Here is a 6,000-nt window from a genome sequence, read left to right as displayed (position 1 = left end):
TGTGTTTGGTAAATAAACGACTTCCTGACCTCTTCCTGACTTATTCTTCCTATTACCGGTTTTAGTGTAGACTAAATTACTACATTGTTGTCATAGTATGACAACAATGTAGTAATTTAGTCTACACTAAAACCGGTAATAGGAAGAATAAGTCAGGAAGAGGTCGTACTCTATGTGGTAATGAATGGATTGATGATCCTGATATTTAAAAATTCATTATTAGACTAAACAGGTTCTTGTTGTTAAGCATCATCTCATATTGATTCTCTATATTTCGCTGTTTAGCTACAGTATCCTATAGATTTGGTGGCTATTAAAGGAAACACATATTACATCACACTGATACAAACAACATGTGCATCCTCCAGTCTGATAAAAGAAATATTCTCCTTCTTGGTCCTATGTGAATATCTCCCTAAAACTTGAATAACTGGTTGTGCCACATGCAGCAAAAACTACAAAAAGACATTTGTTATAATTGGCAATTAATCTTTCATCATGGTGGAATTTTGGCCCACTCTTCTTTGTAGAATTGTTTCAGTTCAGCCACACTGGAGGGTTTTTGTGCATTAACTTGCTTAAGGTCACCCCAAAGGATCTTGAAGAGACCACTTGTTGTTGTCCTGCATAAGTCAAGTGTGTTTGAGCTTCAGGGTATAAACTAATGGCTGCACATTCTCCTTCAGGATTTTCTGGTAGAAGATGCAAACTTACTTTTTCACACAGGGTCAGGTAGGTTTTTCTCTTATTAAATTAAATAATCTTTTAAAGACTGGAGTTTGCATTCACTTGGGTTATTGTTATCTAATATTAACAATTCTTTGATGGTCTGAAACATGTGGTGCAGGTGAAGAAGCAGACTGTGTTTCTGAAGAGAACTTTAATTCTGGGAAACAAACCATTTGTTTGTATTATGGGTTTGGAGATCTTTGATTTTTAAATCAATTCTGTTAATATAATATTTAATCACTGAAATATGACCTTAAGACAATTAAACAACAATGGCTCCAAAATGTACCTGTTATACTGTGCACATATACAGTTTGAAAGGCACAGTCAAATCATATTTAGCGTTTTAGGGTGTCACAGACTGCAGATTTATATTTCACTGCACAACGACTTGTGAAACTGAGGAGGAAAAAGCACAGTGGCACAGTTTTATGACAGCGGCAGTGGCGTACAGCTACAATAGTCACTTTGTTGTAATTGGTTGCAGAAGGAAGTGTACATCTTTGAAGTTTTGCACTTAAATGCATGTTGTCTTTTTGTGGCATGCTGTTGTTTTTCAAAAAACAACGAGAAGTTGCTTAAGATTCTGCGCAGAGTAAACTTCTCCCTGTTACTATTATCCTCGCTCTGCAAGCCTCTACTAAAACCCTCCCTCAGGAAAAAAAGTGTTCTCTAAACACATGTCTAAGCTTTATATATGATTTTCGGTCTACAATGACTTAGTATCAACTTATTATCCAAACTTCAAAGGCAATACACAGCTGAGTCATGACAACTGGTTGTACTCTGGGCAGGAAGGCGTGACAGTCCTGGCATTTGCATGGCATTTAATACCCATTAGGTCCATCATCCCTCCCCATTGTGTCAGAACCTGAGAAGGCACAGCTGCAGAGGACTCAGAGTATTTCAGTTCCTCTCTAAACCACACAGTATTTTAAAGAAGAACATACTGGTTCCCGTCAAGAAGTAGAGTGTAAGTAAAAACAAAAATAACGGTGTGATGTGAAAGACTTTAGGCACCAGTGATTTGCATGGAGCCTTAAATACTTTTGTCTGGCCTAACCTATCTCTCTAACTTGAGCTCAAGCAGGCCTGTGGTTACAGCAGTTGCCCAATGATTTCTTCTTTTTCGCCCCTTGCACTGATAGTTGATGTTGCGTCTTTAATATTGGGCCACAGTCTTGCGCAAAGATGCTTTATCATGTGCAAGGGCCAGAAATCAAACTGCCAACCCTGCAAACAGTGAACAAATCACTTTACCCTTACATAACATTACTTTAGAGTGTTTTTCTTTATTTTACTATCATTAGTAGCAGTTTTTCAAAGATAACTGTATTTTTTAGCCTGTTTCCTAAATGCTTTTACATGAGAGCAATCCATATGTCACCAGTGACATAATGCCTGGACTGTTGATATTATTTAATAATTTGTTTATTTTATGATTTAAAAATGTTAGCTGTATGACCTTTAACCTATGGTACATTGTTATCTGGATTATTACATTCAAAATGGCATATGTTTAAACATAAATACATACAAGCATGAATAAATGTCACAATATTTGACTACAGTACCTGAGTGAAAATATGTAGTTACTTTCCTCCACTCAATAGAGGCATCATCAACGCATTAAAAAAGGGGCTACCCATGGTAATTTGATCTCTATAGCACAATTAAAAGCAACAAGGTTGACTACAAAGCAATAGAGTTTTAAGACAGAGTTTAAAAGACTGTAGAGACTTTTCAGTATGAATATTGAGCGGAAGGTTGTTCCACAGTCTCGTGGCTGTAACTGCAAAAGCCGGATCCCCTCCGCGCTTAATTTGAGACCTCAGCTCTATTAAGAGATTCAGGCTAGATGACATCACTCCAGCACTAAAATATCTATTTGATGAATTCAGTCGAGGTGTCAGTAAAGCATGATAATTATCACGTATAAGAATATATGTAAAAACTGAATACAGACATGGATACTCTTTAATGGATTTTAATGATTCTGAAAAAAAGAGAAATCAGGAGGATAGATACTGGCATTTCAGCACAAAGACTGGTTTATATTTTAATCTTACAGTTGTTTTGATGGCTGACTCTATTATTTCCTGATAAAATCTGAAGGGAAGTGTCCAAGCAAGCACGTCTACCACGAATAAGGCTATCTATGATTAACAAATGACAGGAAAAAAAATCCTGCTCTATTATTGCCTTATCGAAAAACGTGCAGTGCAGTGAATATGGCAATGGTCAGTGAAGCCTAAAAGGATTCTGTTTCCCAGTTACCCACGACAACAGAGTACACAAACCAGCAGCTGAGTACACAACGCACTTCTAACTGACTGACTGACTTAGAAAATAGCTTTATTTTGCAGAACTGGTGTCACAAAGACCCATTCGTTCCCATGAAGATTAAATTTACAGAGTAAATTTGCCTTGAAACTGAGTTCCTGTTTGTTGTGACAAATAAGCAGGACGGGAACTACAGGAACAGGGCTGTGTTGGGAAGTCTGAATAAAGAGCTTGAATAAAAATGACTAGACGACAACAATAATGACTTTCTGTCAAGATGAACCCATATGAGTTCAGGACCTGCTAAAACTTTGAACTGAATTTTACGTGTGACACCTCTTTTCGTTTGGCCTCATGCCCCACAGTTCATCAGATGTGACATATAAACCTCCAAAATCTTGTCTCATCTTTAAAAGTTTGGTGTTTTTACAGAACTTGGGTAACAAATATTCAGTAAAGTGGCAGTTGAGAGCAGTGAATATTTTAACATGAATGATAGTCTACTTCTGCTGTAGATGCAGTTAAAAAAACTGAATTCAGTTTAAGAACTAATGCATATGATTGTATAAACTAAACAAAAATGTAAGTATGCATTTAAAAAAAATGTCCATGTTAATTCTACAGCTGTGACCTATGCTGGTGCTTTCAGGGGTGATGGAGTCAGACAGAGCACTCCCTGACACTGGTAGAGAGTAATGGTGTTTGACAGGGATATTAATATTTTAACAGCCATGGAGAAGAACTCCTTGCACTCTGCTGCAGATCAGATTAAAAAAAAAGTACTTTTTAACTCTCTGGATTTTTATTTCAGCTAAAAAAAGGTCAAAGCATTAAATGATTTTGCGCACACTTCAGCGAGCAGCTTAAGGGGTAGAACTTCTTTTTCTATTGTTCCTGCCCAGGACTGTCAGCATGCCAGACAAGTGAGCTGTTATAAGATCGTGAAGTGATTTACAGACGTGGAATTAGTATAAAAACAGTCAGACCACCAAAGAAAGGACTGTAAATTCATGTTTTCTTCTCTTAATCGTGAGCTTTCAAGGGAAAGTCCTGGCCATGGGAAGCTCCTTACATTTGTGGTACGATGAATGGTAGGTGTCAGTAATAAGGATAAATATCTTTGATGTCTCGTTTCAGGGGCAGTATGTTGGTACAGTGAGGCAGTTTGGTTTAAACCTCCTATCACCTGCAGTCTTTTAGAGCAGAGGTACCAAAGAGTTTGAGTTCTCTCCTGGTACCACGTCTTCACCTCCTACAGAATCAGAATCAGAATCAGAAAGGGGTTTATTGCCAAATGTTGAGCAGGTTTACAACATTAGGAAATTGCTGCGGTGCTTCAGTGCAAACATAGTGTCATAAATAGCACTTAAATAGACATGAAAAAATAAAAGTAGGGATAAGAATTAAAAGTGCTACGTGGAAAGATATGTGCATGAGATATACATGAGATATATACATGAGAATAAGAATTAAGAGTGCTACGTTGAAAGATATATACATGAGTGCAGGTGGTGATCAGTGCCAAACATGGAATGATGCAGTGACACAGCGTAGGGTCATGTGTTAGTGGCGGGTACAGTCATATGGTTATTGTTCATGTGTCCAACAGCAGAGGGGAAGAAACTGTTCTTATGGCGAGAGGTTCTGGTGCGAATGGACCGGAGCCTCCTGCCTGAGGGGAGCAGGTCAAACAGACTGTGTCCAGGGTAGAGATGGACCGATCCGATATTACGTATCGGTATCGGTCCGATACTGACCTAAATTACTGGATCGGATATCGGAGAAAAATAAAAAATGTAATCCGATCCATTAAATATCACGAAAGCACCTCACAAAACTTGCAACACGCCGTAACTCACCTCAGAACGTTAGCACGTCGGAGCAGTATGCATCACGTGATAGAGCGGCTGTGGCATGCGGGACCTGTCGGTGGTCTGGATAGCATTTGGAGCTTCGCTAGCAACCCGGCATTTCATCTCCGACAAAGTTATCCCGAGAGAAGTAAAGCAAGTGTGTAAGTCCATCTCTGAATGTTTGTAAAGCATTCCTGCGTTAAGCTTAACAAGCGACTGCCTCTCCTGCTGCTACTTCAATCATGAAACTGCTTAACGATCAGCTGATCGGCTTTTCTGTCGTGAGTCCGTGTCTCTAGTTTGCTTTTGGCCCACTTTGCACCAGAAAGAGGAAACCAGCGGCTGAACAACAGCAGCACGTTTAAGCTTGATAAGCTGTTGTTAGAATTTATTTAATATTACTTTCTACTCGAGGATCTTTTTCTACGTAGCTGACGCTGGTAACTGTGCAGGGGCGGATCTAGCAAAGTTTAGCCAGGGGGGCCGATAGGGCATTAACAGGGAAAAGGGGGCACAAAGACATACTTTTCTTTCTTATTCTCATTTAAAATGTCTAGCTTTTAATGAATAATTATCTGACACCCAAAGTTTTAATTTGATGTAAAATGAATAGAAGTCAATTACTGTATATAGTAACTATTAAGTCTAATATATATATACCCTAGTAAGCTATAGTACTTTTTCCTTTGGGAAGGTACCATCTGTGCAGTCTGCAATTTTGTTGAAGAAAGATGTTGAATCTATTTAATATTTCTTGAAAAATAATTGATTTCTGTGCATTTTTTGTCACACTGCATCAAATTAAGGTTGATTACGTCGATTAAGCATCATGAGGTGGAGCGTGAGGGGTGGTTCCCTATTTTTTATTTATTTATTTTTGTTGTTGCTGGGAGTTGGAACCCTATTAGTTAGGTTGCTTAATATTTATGCTAAGTACTCTTTAAAATACCAGAATAGGGAGGATGGTGTAAGTTTAAGTTTATTAGATTGATCAGTATTGCTGAACTATGAAATATTTTTTTTGCATACAGGTATAACAGAATAGCTTTAGTGTAGTTGTTGTTTTAAACTTGAGTATGAACTTATACAAAATGCAGCAAGATATTTAAAAAACAGTTTTGTTGATTAAAAAACA

The sequence above is a fragment of the Diplotaxodon limnothrissa genome, linkage group LG1 (genome assembly GCF_057381915.1).
Source record: "Diplotaxodon limnothrissa isolate DT_005_m linkage group LG1, D_limnothrissa_male_GT1.1, whole genome shotgun sequence".
NCBI lineage: Eukaryota > Metazoa > Chordata > Actinopteri > Cichliformes > Cichlidae > Diplotaxodon > Diplotaxodon limnothrissa.
Note: the sequence above shows the minus strand (reverse complement) of the source record.